Source organism: Thermobia domestica, chromosome 6 (assembly GCF_964235325.1).
Source record: "Thermobia domestica chromosome 6, izTheDome1.hap1.1, whole genome shotgun sequence".
NCBI lineage: Eukaryota > Metazoa > Arthropoda > Insecta > Zygentoma > Lepismatidae > Thermobia > Thermobia domestica.
The window spans coordinates 13,370,962-13,384,802 of NC_137459.1; the positions used below are offsets into that span (position 1 = coordinate 13,370,962).

At 38.1% G+C, this 13,841-nt stretch overlaps 1 protein-coding gene across 1 annotated transcript in view; it reads right to left on the reverse strand.

The window, feature by feature from the left end:
• LOC145687848 (leukocyte elastase inhibitor-like) overlaps positions 1-13,841 on the reverse strand; it is a 313,393-nt gene that overhangs the window by 177,995 nt on the left and 121,557 nt on the right. The window lies entirely within an intron of this gene.

Below are 13,841 nucleotides of genomic sequence, written 5' to 3' on the forward strand. Positions count from 1 at the left end.
CATCGTTTGAAAACTTTCACTCTACCAGGCAGTGACACGTGGAGATAGCGGTTCACAATTGCTATCGTCTCTCCACTATCGCAAAACTTAATTAAAACCAGTGGAGGTATCACTTTTATAATCAGGAAATTTGTTACAGTCTCAAAACACACTGCGTTAGAGTAAATATGGAATCACCGCATTACATTTATTAATTCAGAGAGTAAAAAAAAAAAGTACAAGTTTGATATTACTCTTATATATATATATATATATATATATATATATATATATATATATATATATATATATATATATATATATATATATATATATATATATATATATATATATATATATATATATATATATATATATATATATATATATTGTAGCTTATAATGTGGTATCGATCGAAGTTGAAATAAGTGTTTGATAATAAAAAGTTCTCTAATCCTAGAAACATATCTCTCCAGTTCGTGAATTTTATTTGGGTTTGTTCATCGCGAGGAATTGGCATCAGGTGGTAAAAATTGCCTTTTGCTTTTACCAAATGTTCTAGTTTTATCTTAGTCTAGGTTGGTTCAGGTAGTCATCTGTATTTTTCCTTTACAATTCTTTCTTTTTCTTTTTCTTTTTTAAGTTAGAGGAAGGTACATACAAAGTTCATTAAAACCGAATAAAGTATACGACAGTTGTCTGAAATAAAGCACATACAGACAAGAGAGAGATAGATGAATAGACATACAAACTCACAAGTACCATTCGAGTCAAATGATAGAAGCTCTCTCGTTTCAACTAAAATGTTATTTGGTCGATGCATAAGTTCGTGCCGTTCTTATATTCTATATTTTATTTTTATCCTGCTGTTCTGTTCATTCAAATATATATACAACATAGACATGACATTAACATATTCTACGAGTGTAACAATACATTGCATACATTTCATTGTCACTCACAAAAACTCACAATCACTAGGTGATGTATTCACCTCCACTATCTATAACCTTCTGCCAACGTTCAGGTAACAGTTCAATGCCTCGCCTGTGGAACTGTTTCGGTTTTGACCAGAAGAAATATGTTAGCCATTGATCAAGAGAAGCTTTTCTCTGCTGTTCTTTCAGCAATTGCTTCATTCTCGTACACTGCACAAATTGTTCTCGCAGCTTCTGCTGCTATGGATCCTCGGTTACACTCGAGAAGTAAAATGTGATGGAAATGATCACTTTTCTCAACTTGACATCCAGGTCCGTATCCAGGGTGGAGTCTAGGGGGGCCGCCCCCCAAAATTTTCACGGTAGACTGGCAAATGAACTACAATACGGTGATGAACTATAATATAGTTGCATCGCCACCCCCCCTAACTTCAGCCGGGTCCCCTTACATTTTTGGGCTTGCTACAGGCCTGTTGACAACCATTATTAGTTTGTCTGAAATATATACAATAATACGTTCATAATCAAGAAAACCTGTTTCACAGCACACAAACTGCAAACTACAGTAAAACAACGGAATAATGACAAACAATCGCTTCACGCCACATTGTTGTCATGTCAAGCCAAAAGAAAACCGCACAAACTTATGCATTGACCTTATACATTGATATATATAGGGTGTTCTAAAAATGACGCCCACCGACCACAGAGCACTATTCTACAGGCCACAATAAAGCGAAAATATTATAGGATAATTTGCCCTCCGGGGCTTCCTTTAGCCGTTATAGGGAATCAAAATTTCACAATGTGGCAACTTCGCAAATTAATTTGGAACCATTATCATCACTCTACAAATACATCACGCAATTAAATCGATTGCTACACTAATAAGTGATTCTAGTATCAATCTATATCGACTTCAGCTGTCACCTGGAAAGAATCGATGCAATTATTTGATAGAATAGTATATATAGTTTATGGCACTTTATTTGCGACGTTGCTACATAGTGCAATTAGTGTCTCCAGACAAAGACCTGGAAGATATACAGATGGTGATCAGAAAAATGGAAAAAACTGTAGTTGGCAACACGTCAGATATATGGGTTGGCAGTGGTCTCGTGGCACCCACATCGCCGGACCGCTGGTGGTGGTGTATTAGGTCGGTCTCCGTACTCAGTCAGGCGCAGTGGAACAGCAGTGTCCAGTGGCTGCAGCAGACGGAGGTAGTGTAAAATGGGAGACCTCTCAGATTTTCAAAGAGGGCAAATTGTTGGTGCGAGGTTATGTGGAGTGAGTGTGACGGCAGTGGCTACTGTGTTAGGTGTGTCGCGTGGGACAGTGTCGAAGGTGATGACGGCCTACACAACACACGGGAAAACCACATCGGGGAAGCGGAACAGTGGGCGGAACAAAATCATGAGTGACAGGTCACGCCGGGTATTAAAGCGCATTGTCACGCAGAACCGTCGTGCCACTGCGGAGCAAGTAACGGAGGAACTCAATCAGCACTTCCCCCGCCCTGTTTTGACAATCACAGTCCGCCGCGAATTATATGACATGAACTTACGGGGTCGCGTTGCACGGGCCAAACCGCTCATCAGGGACCATAACGCTTTCGCAGGCCGCAAATGGTGCCGCGGCCATGCAACTTGGACCGTTGTGGACTGGAAACGTGTGATATGGTCGGATGAGTCATCCTTCACCCATTCCCGACCACGGGCCGTGTTTATGTGTGGAGAACGCCCAAAGAAGCTTATGATCTGCAGTGTATCCGCCCAACTGTGAAACATGGCGGCGGCTCGGCGACGCTGTGGGCTGCCATATCATGGTTTTCATTGAGTGCTGTGGTCACACTTAGCGGACGAATCACTACCAACGATTATGTCGCAATTTTAGAAGACTACTTACATCCTATGATCCGGATGTTGTTCCCGGTCAATGACTCCATCTTCCAGGATGATAATGCACCCATTCACACAGCTGGCGTTTTGCTGCAGCGTGGTTTGAGGAACATCGGGATGAAGTTCAACACCTCCCTGGCCCGCCCAACCCCCAGATCTCAACATAATTGAACATCTGTGGTCCGTCTTGGAAACACGACTCCGGCGTCGATTTCCACCTATATCCTCTCTCACAGAACTGGCCGATGCCCTGCACGAGGAATGGTGTAAAATTCCACTTGCTACCATTCACGACCTCTATGCCTCCATCCCACGTCGCATCAAGGCTGTTCTGAAGGCGAAAGGTGGCCCGACACCATATTAATCTGGTAAGTTGCAATTTTGTTCAGGTGTTTTCATTTTTCTGATCACCATCTATATATATATATATGCTTTATTATGACTTGCAGAATAGTGTTCTGTGGTCCGTGGGGACCATTCTTAGAACACCCAATATATATATACAGGGTGTGAATGAACTGTGCCGACAAAATTTAAGAGGTGATTCCTCACATCAAAATAAGAGAAAAAATTCATATGGATCTATGGCAAAAAGTGCATAGTTTCAGAGGTAGGGCTGTCCAAAATAGCGAAAAGGAAAATTTTAAGGGACCCTATTCGAATTCCAGAAACTGTGGATGGTGATCCTTATCAGCAAAAAGGAAATCACGCATACGCAATCCAAAAATGCATATTTCCGCTAATGTTCAATGGGTGTACGGATTATTCCCTGAAGGGTGAGATTCCCAGACATGGCATCAACCGAATTTTGAGATATGCTCTGACTTTGTGATTGGTCCAAAGTAGGCAAACGATAAGCCTTGATAGCAGTAAACATGGAATCCTTTGGCGCGATGTCGGAAGTGTTAAGGATTGTCAGCAGCACGGTCTCTCGTACTCGGGAAAACTCATGATGCGATGTTTTCTTTCACGCTTATAAGTGAAGAAATCGTGAAATATAGCGTGATGAAATACATATTATCACACGTCATTCCGAACACAAAGAAACACGAAATTGCCGGTTTCTAGCACTTCCGCTTTCCCTCCGAAACATTGGATGTCCATTGTTGTCAAGGTTTACCTCCAGCCTACTTTGGAATCTTTTTGAAATCAGGATATATCTGAAAATTGTATTGAAAACATATCTGAGAATTACACCTTGTAGATAATACCCTCTACACCTATTGACAATCGATAAAATATGCACTTTTAGATTGTGTATGCCTGGCTTCCTTTACGTTGATAAAAACCGCCATTTACAGTTCCTGGAATTCGAAATGTGGCCTATTGAAATTTAGCTTTTTCGCGATTTCGGACATCCCTATTTCTGAAACTATACTCTTTTCGCCATAGGTCCATATGAACTTTTATCTTATTTCGATGTGAGGCATCACCTCTTACAGTTTGTCGGTATAGTTCATTAACACCATTACACCCTATATATATGCTGTAGGGTGGACACAATGTCGCTTTCCACAATATGTGAGAAAATAAAATATAAGAAGCTATGTGAAGTGTCAATTTTATAGTATTTACCAACACTATTGAAACTGTCTTCCAGCACGTTTCATGCACAAGGTACAGCCCTTCAGCACTGATTTGAAAACATCACAACACAACCGAGTATTGGCATCCAATCTCTCGAATGGCTGTTCGGTTAGCTTTTTCAAATGATCCAAACTCTGTAGTTGTCCGGAAAACATCTCGACTTTGACAATACCTCACATTGACAAGTCTCGTGGCGTGAGATCACATGAACGGGACGGTAAATCTCTCGTACCACGACGGTCACCCCATTCATCCAAATCTCGATCCAAGTAATCCCTCATAACAAAACCAACGTTAGGTGGTATTAAAATGTTTGGCACTTGAACTGAATGTTTTCGTAACGAGGGCTATTTTGAAGTTCTAGATCGAAAACTTCCTGTAACATCTGATGACATGTGTCAGTGGTAAGAGTTTCTTCAAAAGAGAATGGACCTATCATACCAGTACTCCAAATACCACCCCAGAAAGTGACACCAGAGAAGAGTAACACTTCTATCACAATTTCGTGCAGGGCCGCAGTGGCTCAGTGATAGAGCGTTCACCTCTGGTGCTTGGGGTCCCGGGTTCGATACCAGCCCCCGCCAAGTGAACTTTGTGGTGGAAAAACACCGTGTGCGTGGGTTTTCTCGGGGTTCTCCCGTTTCCTCCCACTTTCTTTATTCCACCATTTCATTCATTACTCATCATCACCGTCTCCTTTAGCCTAACCGGCATAACCGTGGGACGTAAAACTGAAAAATTCCATTTCATTTTACTCTAATGAACACAATTGTTCCTGTATACACGATTGCTCATCTAGAATGAGGCCCCATCCATCCAAAAAAAATTCGTTCCCAGAAGTCTCTGTCAGCCTCGTTCCGAATAAGAAACCGCTTATAAAACTCAACATCCTGGTCCGGATCACACTTAAGCAACATATGCAGAAGCTTTCATCTTGAAATCACTTAACATATAAGAGGCACGTGTCATCCCCAGTTCACATGTGCCTTCTGGTAGACTTATTCGGGCTACATGCACAATTCTGAGCAACAAATTCAGCGCTTCCTTTATATTGTACACTTCGTGGTATTCGGTTCTCCGGTGGATCATACATATAACCTTTAGCCTTAACTCTTTGACTCAGATTCCTCATGGCTTGACGTAACGATGTTTCCGCACGTAGAAATCTATTCTTAAGGTTACTATCACTACATTTGTATGTGTGTGTGTGTTTCTTTTCACAAAGCTTGGAAAGAGACTGTACTTTTGTTAATCTGCGATTCATCTCAACACTTGTACCGCTTTGCATAACTTCACTCAGTAAACAAATCTTAAATAAAATAAGTATTATGAAAACATGGTTACCAGTCCCAGCCCCACTGAGAGACAAACTAGTGCAGTTCTAGTACCTAAAAAAAAAACCTTTGTTTATAGCTCTCCTATTTTTCTTATTTCCTTACTTGATTTTTGGCAAAAGCGACTTGGTGCCCACCCTGTATATATATGCATTTTCCCATAGAGTGATTGCATGGAGTTTAGTGTCCCTTTCAGCGTAGGTTATATGAAACGTCGACTACAGTTTAAGGTAGTATCACGTTTCCGATACACGTGTAAGATAAAAATATTGAGATTGTACGAGGAGCATTCAAGTTCTAAGGTTACAGTTCAGGTAAAAGGATACAGTTCATCTTAAAATATGCGGACATTATTTGTAAATTCTTAATATAGAAGGCAGCACCGTTCAGTGCTCGTAGTTCATACAGCCACTGCTAGAATGAGCACCTTTTCTGATACTACAATGAGCGACGTTCAGTGTGCAAGAACGTGGACAAAGACACCGTTTGATCATCCGCTTTTTCCACCTGTGTGGCACATGTCAATATTCATCGACAACTCATCGAGACATGTAGTAAAGGTGTAAAGGATGTGAAAAATGTATGTACGTATAAATTAAATGCAACCTATTTTCTCCAGTTTAATGTCCCATAATTATGCCCTTTGGAATAAAGGAGATGGGTGATTAATGAAAATAAAGTAGTGTGATTTTCGTGCTCTCCCAGTTATTTTTATGGAATTTGTTGAGAAAATTCTGCATAAACCCCTGAAAATGTGAAAAGGTAGGTTCGCGGAATTGCTGACCATAATACTGTGGTGCAACACACGTCGACGCCATTATTGGTGCTTTCTTTTCATCAATTGTCACAATCGATGAACCATTGATGCCACTTTTCAATCATGAAACGAAACAACAATTGCCACAATTGAAGCACAGACTTCCACCACCAAGAAAATTTCAGGTTACATGAAAGTACTCAGAAAGTAATGGTGACCATGTGACACTTCACAGAAAATTATAATGATCTACAAAATTTACAGTAGAACCACAGCAGCAAAGAGGAACAGTGGTTTGAAGAATACTTCCTGTGACAGAATCCACCGAATAATAAAAAGAATAGTCATTCTTGTGTGACTGCGGTGTAAGTGACGGACGAACTCAAGCAGAATCAATCACACCCTCTGTCAACAATCATAGTCCGCCACGAATTACATGGCATGGACATACAAGGTAAGGTGGCACGGGCGAAACCACTGATAAGGAACCATAACGCTTTAGCGTGTCACCATAGGTACTGCAGACGTTATAGACATGGACACTGAAAAGGTGTGACATGGTCGAGATGAGTCATTCTTTACTTTATTTCAAACTTGGGCTGTGTTTGTATGGCGGACGTGCAAAGAAGCGTATATGATTCTTAATGTGTCCGCCTAACTTGAAACATCACGGTGGCTCTCTGATGCTGTGCCAAAATATCCTGGTCTTCCATAGGTTATATACTGACAGATACTAGCCATCGTTATGTCTTCATTTTAGGGTGCTGGGTCCATCCTATGCGCCAGATGTTGTTTTCCAGTAATGACACACACACACTGGCAACTATAAAGAATGCGATTTAATTTGTGTAGACAAGTCTAAATTTATTAAGATTTTACCACACGTTTTACTACCACCTTGCTCTGGTTCAAAGTGATCAGGGGGAATTTACGTAATTATTTGGATTTTAAGAACGCACTGCTTTCCAATTTTGAGAATGATTTTATGTTAACAAACCGAGATGCTTTGGTTCGAAACAGACGGTATGATCCCAAAATTGATAAGAATCTTACTGATTTTGTGATTTCCGTATATAATGAGTTGAAATTAATTAAATAGTACCAACAGGAATCACGAACCATAGCATCGATCCGGATATTGTTTCCTTTTACGTTACAGCAAATATTGATTTCTGCACAATGCATTAATTTCAATCATCTAATTATGATAGTACCAAATTTTGAAAATCAATCAATGGTGCAAAGTAACACTAATCGAAACCAAACTAATAACAACCGAAGCCAAGCCAATCATATTCCAATCCGAAATATTAATGTGCGTGAAGAATGTAGTCCCAATGTAAGAAATAATGATAGATTCAATTATACCGGTAATAGAACCGAACCCAATTTCAGAAGAAATAGAAACAGTAATCGCACAACATTTAGAAATCAGGTAAACAGTACGTCTATTTTTTTTCTCGAAATTGATTTCGTAACAATTTCATAGGTGGCAGAAATTCTCAAAATAGAAACCAAAGATCTGGAGGAATCCATAATATACAAGACTGTACTCAAGATTGTGGCGTGCAATGCAACTTAACCGAATTCTTTGGTAATATAACTTAAGCTAATGTTGTGGCGTCCGAGAAAATATATTCAATTGCTTTTGTTTTATTTCACTTTAAATATCGTAATAATTTCATTTGTTATTTGTACTTTGAATTCTACACAGAAATTAACTAATCCATATCAACAAGAATCATAATTTATAAAAAAAAAATCATTGTAGTATGAATACGAATATTGCCTATCAAAGTTATGCTAACTATGCCTTAATAAATAAAACATGTTATATTGTATTCTAACTCACATAAACTTTGCTGATTCATAATATAATAATTTCTTTATTTGTATTATTCCGTTATATTAATCAAGTATTGTTTTGTTTCATTTTGAGTATTGTTATGATTTCTTTGTAATTCGCTTCACTTATCAATATTGTGCTTTCAAAATCTTTTATAACTATCTTAATTATGCCCAAATGAAAAAAAAAATACGTTATGTAACATTTCAATATACTTTAATTTAATTTGTTTATAAGCTCCGACGATATTGAACTAAAGAATCTATTTTAGGACCTAAATAATCAGCAAAAGGATCGTATTTTGAATAAGTCCTCTTCGTCGATAATTTTATAGAATTAAAATGGAATTGATTATTAAATGAATGTAAGAATATTATTGAGACAAAATGAAATATATATATATATATATATATATATATATATATATATATATATATATATATATATATATATATATATATATATATATATATGTTATATATTATATATGTGAGGGCTATTCGGAAAGTAAGGTAACCACGTATGTAAGCTATGTAACGGTCCAGGATTCTTTCTTCAATTGTAATCAATTTAAGAAGTCCTCGTCAGGGCCCATATATACAACGATATTGTATATCTGACATATTTTATACCTGACATCTGTGAATTACTTCCATTTCTAATTGTAGCTATTTTGGGCAACGGTGCTTGAAAGTGCACAGTGTGTTATGAAGAAGAAAAAGAAAAAAAATGTAGAATATATGTTGAGATAGATTGATATTCATGTAATGGTAGTTGTTATAACTAGAGATAGTTGTTTGTTTCGTGTTGCTATGACAACAGAAAGATTATTATTCATGGAGTTTTGAGAATAAAAGTTAGTTATTCTATCTATTTGACGAGCCTAGCTTCCAAGGTATGCAATTGTTAGTTTTTGCAATTAAGTGTAAAAATTAAAGTACCGAATCGTGTTGACTTACTCGAACTGTGGGTAACATAAAGGTAACAAAAAGTATAAATAACGTTACAAATTATATTTATTCTCCTATGTTCGTACTCGAAAGTGCTAAAATTTCATCGTTTTGTGCAGCAAACTAACGGCGTTGTTAATAGAAAATTGGAAACAATATTAAAAGAATTAATAGTCTTCTTTATTTAAAAGATGCAAGCACTTGCATTAATTCACACCATGATATTGCAAATAATTCAATACGTAAACTCAAAATTACAGGTTCACTTTCATAGAAATAACGCCATTACTTAATATTAGATGTCCCACGTTACGATGTCAAGTTCGTCGGGACGCTTCTTGAATCCTATGTTTGCAAAAGGCCTAGAATATTCATTGTACTACGTTTGTGGTTGAAAGTGGTTAGGTATTATTATTTGTTTAAGGAAATTAACTGCATTAGTGAAAATAAAACATAGCGGGAAACAAACTTATAAAATTAATTCTCACTTATTTAAAGATTGACTGATTTGTTCTATTTCGCACTATGATATTGCAGGGAATTCAATGTGAGAATTCAAAATTGAAGATTTATTTTCATAGAAACATCAAGCCTATTATGTAAAATGGACGATTATACGAAGTGCAAAATAGTTCATATATTTATAATATTTTGAATAATTCAAACAATGTTAACCATTTATAGTTGGTTGCTTCTCTATAGCTATTAACAAGTTAATATAAAGCAGATAAAAAAATGGAATGTGTAAAATTAAGTAAGAACTGTAGTAATTGCTGATTTTTTTTAAAGTTAAATTAACTGTAGACCTCTATGATTAAATTACCCTATGTATAATGAAGGAAGAAAATGTGTCATTATTTGTATGAGGAATACGCAACAGAGAATGCTCGGTTTCAGAAACGATAGTGCAACAGGACGTCGACGGACCTGCCAGCAACAAAGGCAGAAGCGGTGCAAGGGATAAAATCTTCTCTTTTACTATTTGTTCATGAAGTAAGTTTTATAATAAAAAATATATTATCACAGGTACAGAAGCAGCCAACTCTAAATAAAATGTGTTTGTATGCCCTGTAATATAACGTATCCTGCTATATAAGGCAGCACATTGGCTCAGTGGTAGAGAATTCTCCTCTGGTTCCAGGGGTCCCTGGTTCGATCCCATGTCCTAGTCAAGTGAATTCGTGAGCTCCCTCGTGGCTAAGCGGTTAGCGTACGCGCCTTTGGCGTGGGAGACCCGGGTTCGGTTCCCGGCGGGAGCTCATGTGGTTCGGATTCCACGTTAATCAGTAGGTCCACGTCTCATATAGCCTCGCTGCTGAAAAGGGACGCTAAACTAAAATCACCTCACCTCACCTCAAGTGAATTCGTGGTGTTCGTGGCATTGTGTTCGTGGATATTTTTCGAGTTCTCCCGTTTCCACGACTTTTTTCATTCGTACAGTTGTTCGTTCATCATTCACCTGCAATTTCTCGGGACGTGAAACTAAATATTTCATTTCATTTGTTTATCCTTAGGTAAATAAATAAAGTCGAGAAATGAAAATCGCTCTACAGATGAAAGTTACACTTTTGTTCCCCGTTATACATTTAATAACACCGTTAGTTCTATTGCACAAACGATAAAATTCAAGCACTTTCGACTACAAACGTTGATAAACAGGGAAGGGAAGGTCAACACAGCAGGAACAATCACAGACAAGGGATTGATAAACAAAAACAAAACAAAGCAAAAAAGAAAACCAATCAAACGAAAAAACAAAACAATTAAGACTTAACGATATCTTGACTCTAGTTTTAAGGTGTTACTATGTCACTAATAACACAACATGAATATCAGATTCTCATATTAAAAAATAATAATAATACATATCAATGCTGTGTTTTTCTTCTTTTTTTCTTTCATTAAATTTCTCACACGGTCTCTCACACATAGGCCTACGGTTTCACGCTTTAAATACCATATCTTGGGATATTTTTGTATTTCGTTAATAAATAGTTCTACATCCAGTTCTTCGATTCCCATTTCTGCGAGCGCGGGAAAGTCTGCTCGTATGGCTTGACTCATTGCCAGCAATGGTTTGCCGACCCGCTACACATGTGCGGACTCGTTGCGATCCAGCAGTCCCCGCAACTAAATTTTTGCCCGCTGCTGGTCCGCGGCAGAGTCGCGCGGGGGAGTCTGCTCGTGTGGCATGAGTGATAAGAATCAATGTATTTCCGGCACGCGCGGGTCCGCAACATACTCTTCTGCTGCGGGACCCCAACAGACTTTTCTGCTCCTCTGAACCAAGATTAATGTTTTGTTCATGCGCCTGCGATCATTGTCTTTCACGAACTCCAGTCATTGTAATTCTACTTAGTTCGTTTTGTAATGTTGTTTATTCAGCAGTTTCTCCGTATCTGATTACTGCGTGTCTCACTCGATCCTCTTTAATTTCTTCTCGGTGTGCCTATGTTAAGCTTTTTCTTAATGTATTCACTCTCTTCCGTTGTGACGCTAAACGTGCTTAGTGCTCCTCATCTGTTTTATTTCTTCGCTGTTCTTTTTGTGTCCTTCTTTTAGAGTCATCAGTGACAAGATTGCATCCTCTTTTACGTTTCGGCATTCTGTTTAACGTTATTATTACTTAACACTCTTAAATTCCATTTAATACATTTAGTAATTTATTTTAGTAATTCCTTTAGTAATTTACTTTCACTTGTTACGTTTCAAACATATCACTGGCACATAATTAACTAACTGTCTGACAATTTTACTTTCCTTGATCCGATCTTATATTTAAAAGTTTCCCTGACATATATTTAATTTCCAATTTAAAGAGAGTATTTCATTTCCTATAAACGTATTTTCCTTGTGCTAAGAACGGGCATTTTAGGTACTTTGTGATAATTCTGAAACCATTATTAGTGATGAGCGCAAGAGTCTTGGTCTTGCAGTTTTTCCAAGAGTCTTGCATGCAAGACCAAGACCAAGACGAAGACCAGAAATCTCGATGCAAGACCAAGACCAAGGGGTGCAAGACCAAGACCAAGACCAAAACTCTTGCGCAAGAGTCTTGCACAAGCAGCGGTAGTACTTTAATTTTTTTTATGGAATGTAAAAAGAGGGAAAAATTGTCACATCTTTCTCATTTCTTGGCTTCAGTAGAAATGCAGCTGTAGTGAATGTGTTCCCAGTAGTTTATGCAACCTGTGTGGGTCCACCTGCTCCCGTAGCATATAGCTACAGTATTTCATTTTCTGAATCGGTTGTTCGCGTTTTCTGTAGTTATTACTCGTTTTCAAGCCACACAGGTGTCACTGTAATCAAAGCTTGTTTCACATCAAGAAATGTATCCTTGGTGCTGGATTACGATGTATTCCTGCGTTTCTAAACGATGAGAATTACTTATAATTACCTACCGGGAAATCAGACACTATTCTACAGCTATGTGTTATGTGGAGTAAACTTAATCCTTTGGCCTTGGACTTCGTAAAGTTTGTCAACTTGTTCTAGGATAATCTCGCCTTCGGTACCGGGTTCGATTCCCGGTGGGGGCATTCGGTCGAAAAAGTGTAAAAACATTTTCCGGCCAGCCATCCTTATTGAGGGTTTCCTGGGTTTTCCTCACTGACACCAGGCAAATGCCAGGGTGGTACCTAACTAAGGTTCCTTCCTTCCCTTTCCTCGGATTGTGTGCTCGCCGAGGGACATCATCCCTAAAAACGTGAAGGGCTAAATGGCCTTAGATACCGAAAACCCAGAAATCTAAATCCTAATACCAATCGTCCTGGGATAAATATACCAAAAGAGGTTTTTTTCACCCTTCAGCTGCTTTGCCTCATGCAGTCTGCTGACGAAACGCCACAAACGTCCAGTAATAAGAAATCTGCAAAATGAAAACCGCAAGTGGCGAGCGCAAAAAGTAAATTTCACGCGTGCTTCGAAGATTTCTTTAAACCTGGTTTGATTATAATAAATATTGTTTTAATTTTTTCTCTCTTTTTTGGCCGATATTGCTAAACAAACCATCATCATAGGTATTCTGCTATTATTAGCAGGTCACTTGCTGCAACTGAGAAGTTTCGATGTATGGTGGTTCTCAGCTAGTCTCTTCGTCTTGACGTAGCACTTTCGGTTTTAATAACTTCCTTCAACTACAGTCTCTTTAACTTGTCTCTCCCTCTTTCCTTCCACCATACCATCTAGCATGTCCGTCAAAATACAGTTCTTCCTCAGCCAATGTACCAACCAGTTCCTCTTCTTCCTCTTATTACGTCTAAAATTATTCTTTTCTCCGCTACTGCTACTATTTTTAACACATTCTCATTCGTTTTGCGTTCAACCCAGCTAATTCTCTCAGTTTTCCTCCATGCCCACGTTTCGAAAGCCTGCACTTTTTCATAACGTTTGCGTAATGTCCATGTTCCTGCCCTATAGAGTGCATATTGGAATCAGTAAAACAAAATCTCAATATTTAATTGGAAGTTTGTTCAATACAAAGATTAGCTAATTGAGGTTGAAAAGAAAAAAAAAATCTGACGTCTTTAGAGTGTAAAATTAATTTTGC